The sequence below is a fragment of the Phyllobates terribilis genome, unplaced genomic scaffold, assembly GCF_046119375.1.
Source record: "Phyllobates terribilis strain yellow unplaced genomic scaffold, ASM4611937v1 Scaffold_5__5_contigs__length_657084704, whole genome shotgun sequence".
Lineage (NCBI taxonomy): Eukaryota > Metazoa > Chordata > Amphibia > Anura > Dendrobatidae > Phyllobates > Phyllobates terribilis.
Window position 1 is genome coordinate 4,901,780 of NW_027362765.1, and position 14,901 is coordinate 4,916,680.

At 45.8% G+C, this 14,901-nt stretch overlaps 1 protein-coding gene across 1 annotated transcript in view; it reads right to left on the minus strand.

Moving 5' to 3' along the window:
- The window catches only part of LOC141271711 (uncharacterized), a 254,208-nt gene that overhangs the window by 26,038 nt on the left and 213,269 nt on the right, over positions 1 to 14,901 (minus strand). The window lies entirely within an intron of this gene.

Here is a 14,901-nt window from a genome sequence, read left to right on the forward strand (position 1 = left end):
CGGAGCCGCGTGTGTATGAGGTGTACGGAGCAAAGCCGTGTGTGTACGAGGTGCGCGGAGCCGCGCGTGTACGAGGTGTACGGAGCAGAGCCGTCTGTGTACGAGGTGTACGGAGCGGAGCCGCGTGTGTATGAGGTGTACGGAGCAAAGCCGCGTGTGTACGGAGCAGAGCCGCGTGTGTACGAGGTGTACGGAGCGGAGCCGTGTGTACGAGGTGTACGGAGCGGAGCCGTGTGTGTACGAGGTGTACGGAGCGGAGCCGCGTGTGTACGAGGCGTACGGAGCCGCGTGTACGAGGTGTACGGAGCAGAGCCGCATGTGTATGAGGTGTAGGGAGCAGAGCCGCGTGTTTACGAGGTGTACAGAGCGGAGCTGTATGTACGGAGCGGAGCCGCGTGTGTACGATGTGTACGGAGCAGCCAATAGCAAAGCCCTCGAGGTGTGAAGAACATACGACCGCCTAAAATGACCCCATTTCAGACACTGTACCCACGAGGGAAGTCATCTGAGGGTGTAATGGGCGTTCTTACGTTCTTATCCCACAGGTGTCTCACTGATTTCTTTAGCACTCGTTTGTGTGTAAATAACATTATATTTGCTCAGAGCCGCAGCGAGGGGTTCAGCCAGGGGTGGACACACCACCGATGCAGCCGCACCGGGGCCCAGAGGTGAAGGAGGGCCCATGCAGGAAGGGGCGTAGTGCTCAGGCAGTAGACCACACAGCTGCTATGGAGCCCCTTAACGGAGGGCTGATGCTGCTTAACCCCGTCCACTCCCACCCGTAGTGATTTTTGATACCCTGGGCAGAGTGCGGACAATGAAAAAGGGGGCATGTCATGCAGGAGAGAGGCCGCTGGCCAATGAACGATTCCTCATCAGACCGATGAGAGCGCTCATTGGCAGCTGTGTCTGTCATCCTGCAGGGTCTTACAGTGGGTCTTCTGTTCCTTTCCCAGCAGCATTTCCTCAAAGAGTAGAGGGTGGGGGAGGAGAGTCCACAGCATTGGACCGCACTCAGGGGCAGGAAGCTGAAATCAGTCCTGTCTGCTGTGTTCCCTCCTCCACAGTGCGTTCTGCAGCTCTCTCCAGAAGACCCCTATATCATAAAAGATTATATGAGTGTATGTATATGTGGGCAGGGCTGCCACCAGGAATTTCAGGCCCCATACTGGCAAAAAAATTTCGGGCACCCTTGAGTCTCCGCCCAGGCTCCACCCCAGCTCCACCTCCACTCCTCAAACCTTCCACAGTCACACCGCCCACTCTTGGAAAAACTCCACTTCTGCACCACATCCTTATCAATCACACATTAAGGGTATGTGGCCACGCTCAGGAGGTGCCTGCGGCCCCGCATCTGCGGAATAGCTGTGCGGCTTCTGCCTTCATTTTATGCAATTGAGTGGCGCGATTTTTTTTTTTTTGTACATGCGGAGTTTCCTCATAGATGTTAGTCTGTGGAGAAAGTCCACATGTGGACCCGCAAGAGAAATTGACATGAAAGACGCGACGCATGTCAGTTTCTGTTTGTGATCCATAGGTGCACAAAGTCGCATAGTGGACATGGGATTTCTACAAATCCTATCCACTATGCTGTAACACCTGGCTGCTGCAGGTTTGATGCTGCATAAGCTGCAGTGCCAAACCCACAGCGGCTCCTGACCATGTGCACATACCCTAACAGTTCCCATAGAACACCATATCACATACATAGCCAGCAGCTTTTCTTTTGACCAAAAGATTTTGTAAGCCGCCGCCACGGCAAGGTAGACTCTTCTGGCCGGGCCCTACTCTACTCTAACCTATTAAACATTTCTTAAAATAGCCAGTACTCTATTTAGGTATATTTTTCTTTATTTTTCTTTAAGGGAATGTGTCACATCCATTTTTTCAAATAATATCACATACAAATGGACAAAAACTGTCACACAATGGCCGGACTACATATTACCACCACATAGTGACCGAATAATACCACATACAAAGAATACCGACACACCATGACTAGACCACATATCACCACATAGTGACCGAATAATATTACATACAAGGAACTGTGACGCCCAGCTGCGCTTGGTATCACAGATCCTAGAAGAGTGCATTGATGGATTCCTCCACAAGAGGCCGCCATAAACATTCACACATCACCTTCCACCTCAGACCAGCAGAGGGAGCCCGTTAGGGATATAAATAGGGAAGGTGGAGCTAGGCTGTTAGGAGTTCCTCTGGAGAGTTCAGCAAGTACAGACCTGAATACAGAGTCAAGCTCAGTCTAGTCTAGTTTCAGTTTGCAGTCTAGTCCAGTACAGTTTGAGAAGAGTTACCTCAGAGGACAGAGCGGTTCCAGCTCCTGCAGTTGCTAGGCTGCAGTGGAGCTCATCCAGACTAAGACTCAGTTGTAGCTCAGAATAGTGAACTTAAGGTGTCCCGGCGCCATAAGATCGGTGAAGCGCGGCAAGCTGCTGTTAGTGTGAGTAGCCTAGTCAGGGCCCGAGCATGGCCGAAGGCAAGTGGAAAGTGAGTAGCAGTGGGGGCAGAGGAGCTTACCCAGCTCACCCCGAAACATATACCGGACACGGGGTCCGAGCTTACCGGGATCTCTACGACCCAGTAAGGCATAACCGGAATCCCTGGAGAACTACAGGTCCCAGGTTCACCAGAGAGCTGATACGTAACAGAGCCAGGAGACACATAGGCCCCGCAAGCTGGGAGCGTGCACTCCAAGAGAAGGCCCTACCACAAATTCAGCCGGTGCAGGACAGAGATAAAGTTAGGCCTAGCTTCAGGCAGGTCAGAAACTTACTACGCAGAGGCAAGAAACAGGAGGCCTTACACCCGCTCATTGGAGATGATCCTGATATGCACCCTTCACCCTACAGTGCTCCGGGACGTGCCTGAATTTCCATCAGTAAAAGGTACTGAAGTGACTATCGTGTCTGTCCCTGTTCTTGCTCTGACCCGGCTGGGTCTCGCCTGTCCTGCATCCCCCTCTCTGTACGCTGCCCTGAGGCCTAGCTCCACATGTGGGGAGCTATACCATCGAGCTGCCTTATCAACGGCCTCAGTGGACTGCCGCAGCGCTGGTGATTCTCACCAGAAACCACAGGTGGCGTCACGAACTTTCATAAAACTAACAAACAATCCCCTTTTTAAAGCTGACCCCAGGGTACGGGCCTGGGAGCCGACCACCGCGACATCCCCAAGGCCAGGCAAAGGCCCGGGTACCGAGTCATCCCCATCCCCTAGGCTAGTCAGAACAAATACCACCACACCATGACCGGACCACATATTACCACCACATAGTGACCAAACAACACCACATACAAGGAACAAATACCACCACACCATGACCAGACCACATATTACCACCAGATAGTGACCAAATAATACTACATACAAGGAACATATAATTAAACCTCATACTCTTGTTTATGCATATTTGTATCCCACCCTGTATATAAACTGTTTATTGCAAGAAATTTGAGTGAAAACCACCTATGTTAGGAAATACACCCGCATCTGATCTGGTGCAAAGCATAATATCCTGGCAAAGGATCATAGAGCTGCAGATATACCAAGCATTATCAATCATATCAACGGGAGGCAAATAGATGCATCATTGTAAAACAGACGAAAACAAGTATGTACAAAACACTGGTGAGATTACTGTGGAACATTGCAATGGTGAATCATATTAGATGGAACGTACAAATCCATGCTATCCAGGAGTTGGATGTCTAACAGATCAATTGCAATGGGATACGTCTGCATAGAGTCTGATGCAAAACTTGATCGTGAGGCTATAGCTATAGCAAGCATTTCTATCTGTATCAATGAAAAACAGATTGTCATGGAAATATTGAAAATCTTTTCTTCTCCCCTGTCATAGATATTAAGAAGTCTCTCTCCCAGACTCCTGTTCCCTCCTCCCCTATTGTAATTGTCCACAGGAGAAGAGCTGACACTTTGGCCAGTGGCCTCTATGCAAATTAACACACACAAGAAGGGCCTTGTAGGCAAATGCTGGCCCAAAAGGTGCTACCAAACCCAATTAACACAGTCTTGTGATAGACTTACAGCTAACTGAGAAGGTTGTATTCCCAGTGCTTCAAAGGGAATGTAACAAAGGCCTGCAGATGGGCCGAAGCCGATACGGAATATGGAATAACTAAAGTTTCATATGTCCAATAATAATGGGGTCTATATTTTGGGTGGCAGGTTCAGCTAAGGAACAATATGGATATTTTCCTGTGGCTGTAAGCCCCTCCGGGGAACTGTGGCGAAAAGTAACAAAATGGATGGCAGCTATACCGTGTGTGGTCTCTGGAGAAAGGTAAAATCATAACAGAACATATGGAGTCACTTTCGGGCCTCTATGATCAACCCACGATAAGTTATCGCAAAAACCAGATATCTAATAAAAATATGAAGACTGGAGACCAGCCCCCGTGATGTCATCACGGTGGTGTGTGGGCAGGTCTCCCCTTAGGCATAAAAGCATCCACGGAGGATGGATCAGCACTTATGTTGGAAGTTACATATTTTGTGTAGTATGGGTCACTTTGACTGAACAGGCATTGGAGTGCTTCCCTCCAACTATCCTGCGAACTGTATAGAGTAAGTTGAGAATTGAAAGACACATTACTGTAATGTGTTGCCTGACAAAGGTTTTCTATAGAGTGTGATGTCCATTTTATGAGATGTTACTATCCCTGTCAGGAAAATATCCAGAAATGGAGTGGAAATCAAAGGTCCGCCGACAGTGAATTTTAAATTTAAGGAATAGGAATTCAAATACAAAACAAATTGTGACACTAACTGGGGGTCACCTCTCCATACCAAAAGTATATCATCAACATATCTACCAAACCAAAAAATGTGCTCAAAAAATGGATTATCATCAGAAAAAATGTAGATTTCTTCCCACCACGACATGTACAGAATAGCCAAAGATGGTGAGAATTTGTAGCCCATTGGGGGCTCCAAGTACTTGTAAATAATATTTAGAATCAAACATAAAATTGTTGTGGGACAACAAGTATTTTATGTTATAATGAACCTTTGTAAATTCACAGAATATCCACTATATTTATTTAAATGGTGTTGAACGGCAATGACGGCCAATGCGTGAGGGATGGAGGAATACAGGTTGACAACATTGCTGGTGACAAACCTATATTCTTCCTGCCACACAAACCTGTCAAAAACCCTCAGGACAGACGTAGTATCTTTCACATAGCCTGGTGTTTGAATAACCAGAGGATACAAATGTTCACCAGCCATTGGCTTAAATTCTCATTCAATGAACCCATACCCGAGATAATAGGGCGAAGGGGGGGGGGGGGAGAGATACCCTTGTGTGTTTTGGGGAGCCCATGAAAAATGGGACAATCAGGTAACAGCCAGCGCTGAATTTTGTTATTAAACACCGACAAATAAATGCCTTCCTCCAGAATAGTGGACAACATTGTTTTATACAAATTGGTAGGATTCATAGAGAGCACCGGAGCAGATTTCATATATCAATAGTTCTAATAGCACATACTCCGGGGCATCAAAACATTGTGTCCATACATAATAATGATCTCACACAGTTTCCTTTCTTTGGTCTTGAAAAAGTTAATTATCCGGTAAGGGGTGGAAACAGACAGAAACACCTTAATATGCGTGAAGCCTTCTGGATCTGACGTGTAAATACTAAATACCCTTCGGGTAATGAATTTCCGCAATGACCTGTTTTACATCTATTGATGAAATCCATACTGGTTTATTCCCAGCAGACATCTATATGGTGACATTCCAGGTTTTCTGAATTTATTTTGTGCTTTTTTGGTTATTATTTGCCGGTGTACTTATTTGCCTTTCTGTATATTGCGCTATCATCGCTGATTCATCTTCGCAGAACGCACATAAATGATGCAAATATCTTATAGATTTTTCAGCAATGACTGAGTATTTCCATTGCAATGTTCTGCAGCTTATTTATCTTCCATTTCTCATATATTTATTTTTGTCAGTTTTTTCGCAATATAATCCAATGATTTGTTTTTCGTTGATAGATAGAAATTCCCGCTACATCCACAGCTTCACGATTCAGTTCTGCATCAGATATTTGTTTTTGTCAGTTTTATTATAATGTAATTACCTGTTTTTCATTGATACAGATAGAAATGCTTGCTACATCTATAGCCTCACGATCAGGTTTTTCATCAGACTCTATGCAGACGTCTCCCATTGCCATTGATCTGTTATACATCCAGCTCTTGGATATCATGGATTTGTACGCTCCATCTAATCTGATTCGCCATTACAATGCTCCACAGTAATCTGATTCGCCTTTACAATGCTCCACAGTAATCTGATTCGCCATTACAATGCTCCACAGTAATCTGATTCGCCATTACAATGCTCCACAGTAATCTGATTCGCCATTACAATGCTCCACAGTAATCTGATTCGCCATTACAATGCTCCACAGTAATCTGAATCGCCATTACAATGCTCCACAGTAATCTGATTCGCCATTACAATGCTCCACAGTAATCTCACCAGTGTTCTGTACTTGTTCTCGTCTGTTTTACAATGATGCATCTATTTGCCTCCCGGTGATATGACAGATAATGCTCGGTATATCTGCGGCTCTATGATTCTTTGTCAGGATTAGAGATGAGCGTTGGTCTACTCGAACTGTTCGCCAATCTCAAATTCGAGCTGTTTTGGGCGGTGTTCGAGCCGTTCGGCGAACACGAACAATTTGAGAAAAATTCGGCTGTTCGAGGTTATGTTCGATAACTGTTCGTGCACCAAAATCATAACTGGATTTTTTCTCAGTAATGATGAAAATTAATGTTAATACGCAGTTTGAGTGTACAGCGGGGTGGGGGGAGGGGCAGGGGATGGATCTCTGCAGGAACAATGAAGATCTCCATTTTTTTTTTCTCTTTCCCACATTTACAGTGGGGAGGTGCAATCTGTCAGCCTATCAGCAGCGCACACACGGAGCGAAGTGCTTTTTTTCACACAAGCAAGGGCATATGTCATTGGCAGTGTATGTCACATGTCCTTGCCCTATAAGACCAAGCCATTTTCCCCGTCGCCACCATTTTCTCACTGCTGCAGCTGCGTGTTAGACGGCACCGCTGTTGTTGTGTGCGCTATACCTTGTTAATTTCAAGCCAATTTTCGCACAAATCTACAGATAGCTTGGGAGTAGGGAATAGTTGTGATTGCAGTCCTTTTAAGGACTAGGTTACAGCATTTCCTACGACTTTTATCAGGCAGGTCTGTGCTCTTAAATAGATAGATTGTGGGAGTAAAGACTAATTGTAATTGGAGTCCTTTTCAGGACTAGGTTACATCAGTTCCTATCAGTTTTTGCTAGGCAGGTCTGTGCCAGTGCTGTGCAAGTTTTTTTCACAGCATTTGGCTGAATCTAGCAAAGCTAATCCTTTTTGGCCTATTGCAGAGTGTGTTAGTCAGTGGAGTAGCCTATCTGTGTTGCAAGATATACCACCTGTGTATAGAATACCAATTTTTTTACTGCACCTAGTGAAGTAAAATCTTTTGGGCATAGCATCATTCTATTAGTCCATCTATACTGACCTCCATCAGGTTGCAAATTGAATATAATTTTTTTCTGCATCTAGCTCTGAAAAAATATTGGGCTTCTAGCTGTGTGTGGGACTTGTTGTATTAGTCCATCTATACTGACCTCCATCAGGTTGCAAACTGAATATATTTTTTTCTGCATCTACCTCTGAAAAAATATTGGGCTTCTAGCTGTGTGTGGGACTTGTTCTATTAATCCATCTATACAGACCTCCATCAGGTTGCAAACTGAATATATTTTTTTCTGCATCTACCTCTGAAAAAATATTGGGCTTCTAGCTGTGTGTGGGACTTGTTGTATTAGTCCATCTATACTGACCTCCATCAGGTTGCAAACTGAATATATTTTTTTCTGCATCTACCTCTGAAAAAATATTGGGCTTCTAGCTGTGTGTGGGACTTGTTCTATTAATCCATCTATACAGACCTCCATCAGGTTGCAAACTGAATATATTTTTTCTGCATCTACCTCTGAAAAAATATGTGGCCTTCTAGCAGTGTGTGGGACTTTCTCTATTAGTCCATCTATACTGACCTCCATCAGGTTGCAAACTGAATATAATTTTTTTCTGCATCTAGCTCTGAAAAAATATTTGGCCTTCTAGCAGTGTGTGGGACTTTCTCTATTAGTCCATCTATACTGACCTCCATCAGGTTGCAAATTAAAAATAATTTTTATCTGCATCTACCTCTGAAAAAAATATTTGGGCTTCTAGCTGTGTGTGGGACTTGTTCTATTAGTCCATCTATACTGACCTCCATCAGGTTGCAAATTGAATATAATTTTTATCTGCATCTAGCTCTGAAAAAATATTTGGCCTTCTAGCAGTGTGTGGGACTTTCTCTATTAGTCCATCTATACTGACCTCCATCAGGTTGCAAATTGAATATAATTTTTATCTGCATCTAGCTCTGAAAAAATATTTGGCCTTCTAGCAGTGTGTGGGACTTTCTCTATTAGTCCATCTATACTGACCTCCATCAGGTTGCAAATTAAAAATAATTTTTATCTGCATCTACCTCTGAAAAAATATTTGGGCTTCTAGCTGTGTGTGGGACTTGTTCTATTAGTCCATCTATACTGACCTCCATCAGGTTGCAAATTGAATATAATTTTTTTTCTGCATCTAACCCAGCCAATAGTTTTGGCCTAATACCACAGTTTGGCCACTCAGCTCTGCTCGGTTCCCATCCATTGTTTTTTTGTGCAAACAACTCCAGAGTTGTGAATTAGTTAACCACCAAAATGAGTGGAAAAAGGCCTGCTGCTGGTGGAAAGGGGAATAGGCGTGTTGGGAAGGGGAAAAGGTTGTGTCCGTGGGGTAGGTGTTAAAGCAACAGTAACATCTGCAGAAGAAAGACCATCTTCCAGCCAAACTAAAATGTCTACTTCTTTTAGCGGACAATGTGATAAGATCCCTTTCTTACGGCCACGCCAATCGCTACAAATTCCAGATGAGGCACAAAAACAGCAGGTGCTTCAACGGATATCAAGTGCTCCTTTAAGTGGGCTCTCCTCCACATCAACTTCAACATCACAAATACTCCAGTCCTCAAAGGTGTCTCCCCAATCGCACTTGCTTCCTCACAGCTCCCAAATCTCCAGCTGCCCGTCTGAGTATGAGGTAGAACAGATAGTTGAGTCTGCAGAGCTGTTTACTCATACTATAGCCTGGGAATCAGAGGTCGACTCCAGCGCTTCTGTGAATCCAGACGAGGAAATGATCTGCACTGATGCCCAGAATCTTTATGAGTCGGATCCAGGACCAGACGCAGAAGGTTCTGACCATAATGTAGACCCTCATTCCCAAACTGTAACTCCTGTTGGTGGAGACAATGAGGAAGACGATGATAAGACTCAAATACCTGATTGGAGCGACAACTTTAGTTTTTTGTCAGGGCAGGAACAGGTTGGCTCTGAGGACGACGGGTGTGATAACGCACAGGGTGATGATGATGAGGTTGGAGATCCCACTTACTGTCAACCCACAGTCAGCCAAGAGATGAGGTCAGCAGAGGAGGTGGAGGAAGATGCTAGTGACGACGAGGTCAGGTTGCGCCTTCCTGGACAGAGACGTAGTACTGGAAGCACGTCAACAACTGCATCCTCAAACACAACTCTGCCTCTCACCACAAGTCGTGGTGGCTCTTCAGGTCGCATGGGTGCTAAGCCTTGCATAGCCTGGGCATTTTTTCAGATCGATAAAGATGACCCAACTCGTGTTATCTGTAACATTTGTCAGCAAAAGCTAAGTAGAGGCCAAAAAATACATAGTTTGAGTACTTCATGCATGAACCGGCACATGGACATGAAGCATAAGTTGCAGTGGGAAGTTCAGTGTGCTACAATGCGGCCTAGCCGGCCGGGCCAACCACCGTCTGCCATATCTTGTGCATCCGCGGCCTCTTCACTCTCTGTGACTGGGGGGACAGCAGTCACACCTGTTTTGGGGCGCAGACCTGCCACCTCTTTACCCGCAACAGCCAGCGTGATTGGCAGGTCATCATTTTCTTTGGAGGTGGTAACACCGGCTGGTGTTGAGCGCTGTCCGACATCGATAGCACCACCTTTGGATCAAGGCAACCTAACATGTCCGCCTGCATCTTCCTCACAGACCGGCAGTTTGCCGGGGACACCCTTATCAACCCCGTCTAAGCACAATAACCAGCCCTCGGTCCCTCAGATGTGGACAAGTAAAAGATCATTTCCTCCTAGCCATGAGAAAGCTAAGAGGTTGAATTTCACCATCTGCAAGCTCTTGGCTACAGAAATGCTGCCTTTCCGCCTGGTGGACACAGAGGATTTTCGAGACCTTATGTCCGTCGCAGTGCCCCAGTACCAGATGCCCAGTCGGCACTACTTCTCAAAGAAAGGTGTGCCTGCGCTCCACCAGCATGTCGCACACAACATCACCGCTTCTTTGAGAAACTCTGTGTGTGACAGGGTGCATTTCACCACAGACACTTGGACGAGTAGGCATGGACAGGGGCGTTACATGTCGCTGACTGGGCACTGGGTAACTATGGTGACAGCAGGACAAGGGGCTGCTGTCCAAGTCTTGCCGTCCCCACGAGTTGTGCGTCAATCCTCTTTATGTCAAAGTTCCTCCACTGCTTCTGCCTCCTCAACCTCCTCTCGGTCTTCCTCCTGCACCCAAAGCCTGTCTGGTCATGCCACAAGCTTTCTAACTGCGCAGAAGGGATCCTGCACACCTCCTTACTATGCTGGCAGTAGGGCTCAACGTCATCAGGCGGTTTTTACATTGAAATGTCTGGGAAATGTGAGTCACACAGCTGAGGAGTTGTGGTCAGCTCTGGAGAACCAATTTCATGAATGGTTGTCTCCACTGGACCTGAAACCAGGGAAGGCCGTGTGCGACAATGCTGCAAACCTGGGTGCGGCCCTTCACCGGGGCAATGTCACACACGTGCCTTGTATGGCTCACGTGTTGAACCTGGCTGTCCAGCAATTTTTAGCCCACTATCCCAGACTAGATGGCCTTCTGCAGAGAGCACGGTCGCTGTGTGCTCACTTCCGCCGTTCGCATCCCGCAGCTCAGCGACTTACATCTCTACAGAAGTCGTTGGGCCTGCCACTTCACCGGCTAAAATGCGATGTGCCTACCCGGTGGAATTCAACTCTGCACATGTTGCAGCGACTGTGGCAGCACCGACAAGCCCTGGTGCAATACGTTCTGACGTATAGCCTGGACCAACGAGATCCAGAGGTGGGGCAAATCACGCTGGAGGAGTGGTCTCAGATCAGGGACCTATGCACCCTTCTGCACAGTTTTGAAATGGCGACGAAGATGTTTAGTGCTGACGATGCCATTATCAGCATGACTATTCCGGTGATTTACATGCTGGAGCACATGTTAAACAGAATTCGGAGTCAGGTGGTGGCACAAGAGGAGGTGGAGGAAGTAGAGGAGGAGGAGTTGTATGCGGAAGGGCTAACATCTGCAAGGTCCAGACGGTCGGCAGCACCAAGGCGGCAGGCATGTGAGGGTGGGGGAGATGGTTTTACCAGGGCGCATGGGAGCAGCCAAACTAGTGAGGAAGGTGCAGGAGCCCAGGAAGAAGTGGAGGACGAACTGATGGAAGACTCATCAGATGAGGGAGACCTTGATCACATTTCTGTTGTGCGAGGTTGGGGGGAGAGGACAGAGGAAGGAAGCATGATTGTTACCTCGCCACCAACACAACAGGGACTTGGTGCTCCTGGATGCGCAACACACATGAGTGCCTTCTTGCTGCACTACCTGCAACATGACCCTCGAATTGTGAGAATTAGAAATAATCCTGACTACTGGGTTGCCACACTGTTAGATCCCCGGTACAAAAGTAAATTTGCAGAAATTATTCCTGCCATAGAAAGGGATGCACGCATGCAGGAGTATCAGCAGAGACTGTTGCAGAATCTTACATGTGGTTTTCCACAAAATACCAGTGGTGCACGTAGTGAATCTCACAGTTCCAACTTGCCAACCGTGGGACCGTCAAGTGTTCAGCACTCAAACCGTAACAGAACCACAGTATCTGCTGGTAACATCAATTTTGCGGAATCATTTCACCACTTTTTTAGCCCATCCTTTGCAAGGCCACAGGAGACAAGAAGTCTGACACATAGTCAACGCCTAGAGACGATGGTACAGGAGTATCTCCAAGTAAACATTGAAGCCATGACTGTGTCACTGGACCCTTGTCCTTTTTGGGCTTCCAATCTGGATAAATGGCCGGAGCTAGCCACTTACGCCTTGGAGATCTTGTCATGCCCCGCAGCCAGCGTTCTGTCTGAACGTGTGTTCAGCGCTGCTGGTGGTGTGCTGACACACGCGGCTCTCCACTGATAATGTAGACAGACTCACGTTCATAAAGATGAACAAATCATGGATCCGAAACGACTTTTCTACCCCTGTGTCATCCTGGGGAGAGTAAAAGCTTGATGATTGGTTAAAATCACCCTACCAACCGTTTTAAGCTTTCAAATTACTAATCATGTTTATCTGTATCTTGGCTGGAAAATAATTTGGGCTTTGTAGCAGTGTGCAGCACTGATTCTATTAGGCCATCTATAATAAGCTCCACCAGATTTAAAATTACTAATCATGTTTATCTGTATCTTGACTGGAAAATAATTTGGGCTTTGTAGCAGTGTGCAGCACTGATCCTATTAGGCCATCTATACTAAAGCTTCACCAGATTTAAAATTAATAATAATTTTTAGCTGCATCTAGCCCGGAAAATAATTTTGGGGCTCCGAGATGCGCAAGACACATAAGTGCCTTCTTGCTGCACTACCTGCAGCATGACCCTCATATTAGTATAAACCACAACGATCCCGGTATACTTTCCCAATAGTACACTAAAGACACAAGAACTGCCACAAATAAGTGCAGCTTTAACCGGAAAGCATAAAACTCATAATTAAAAATATGATTTTATTAGGGTATACATATAAAAGATAAACAAAACATAAAAATTGCTAAAAAAGCAGGAACCCTTGAGTTCCCTACAAAATAGCTCACTGAACCAAATAATGATAGTAATAAATCCAATGTTTAGGTAGGAGTATATCCCCTTACAAATAACAATCATAAGCAATGCAAATACATGTGCTCAAAATTCACATTAGTAATAGATCCTTAAAAATATAAAGTGCTAGTGCAAAATAGAGGACATTCATACCTAACAAGGGCATATGTACTGAGAAATAGCATTAGTAATAAATCCTTAATTGTGTAAGGTTCCCTACAAGCTCTCTCCTCTGGCAAGTAATATATCCTTACTCTTGGACATTCCATATACACTCTATATATACTTGTATTCTTATATGTTCAACTTTCTTTCTTTTGAAGCATTAAGACTTATCATTGTGTCTAAGCTAATCTTATTACCTGGTCACCTTATTTTTACGTATGAGTAGGATGCCGTCACAGCCAGACACTGAGTAGCGCAAGCATGCCTGCGCTTCTCAGTGTCTGCGGGATGACAGGCTGGATGGCAGCGTTCTGCTGCGGTCCAGCCTGTCATCTCGATGTAGCAGAGCTGAAGCTGTCGTGGGAGCCATGGAAAGGTAAGGATGATGTTGCTTTATTATTTTACTTTTATTGCAGGAGATCATTGGCTTCAGCTGGAATGGGCGTGATGGTAAGTATGGTTTAATTTAGAACAATAAAGAATTGTGTGTTTATTTCAATTAAAGGACTTTTTTCTGGGTGTTTGTGTTTTTTTTAAATACTTTACTAGAAATTCATGGTGGTCATGTCTAATATTGGCGTGACCCCATGAATTTCGGGCTTAGGGCCAGCTGATAATGCCAAGCTGGCCTTAACCCCTTTATTACCCAGTGAGCCACCGCACCAGGGCCCTGGATGAGTTGGGTACAGCGCCAGAAGATGGCGCTTCTATGAACGCGCCATTTTCCGGGGCGGCTGCGGACTGCAATTTGCAGCGGGTGGGGCCCAGAAAGCTTGGGCCTCCCTGCGCTGCAGATTCCAGCCCCCAGCTGCCTAGTTGTACCTGGCTGGACACAAAAATAGGGCGAAGCCCCACGTATTTTTTTTTTAAATTCATGAAATTCATGGAATAATTAAGAAAAAAAGGGCTTCCCTATATTGTTGTGTCCGGCTAGGTACAAATAGGCAGCTGGTGGTTGGGAGCAGCCCGTTCCTGCCTGCTGTACCTGACTGGACACAAATATAGGGCGAAGCCCCACATCAATTTTTTTTTCATTATTTCATGAATTTCCTGAAATAATTTAAAAAAAATTGACGTGGGGCTTCGCCCTATATTTGTGTCCAGTCAGGTACAGCAGGCAGGAACGGGCTGCCCCCAACCACCAGCTGCCTATTTGTACCTGGCCAGACACAACAATATAGGGAAGCCCTTTTTTAAAAAAATTATTTCATGAAATAATTAAAAAAAAAATTGACGTGGGGCTTCGCACTATATTTGTGTCCAGCCAGGTACAGCAGGCAGGGACGGGCTGCCCCCAACCACCAGCTGCCTATTTGTACCTGGTTGGACACAACAATATAGGGAAGCCCTTTTTTTCTTAATTATTCCATGAATTTCATGAAATAATTTAAAAAAAAAATGCGTGGGGCTTCGCCCTATTTTTGTGCCCAGCCAGGTACAACTAGGCAGCTGGGAGCTGGAATCCGCAGCGCAGGGAGGCCCAAGCTTTCTGGGCCCCACCCGCTGCAAATTGCAGTCCGCAGCCGCCCCAGAAAATGGCGCGTTCATAGAAGCGCCATCTTCTGGCGCTGTACCCAACTCATCCAGGGCCCTGGT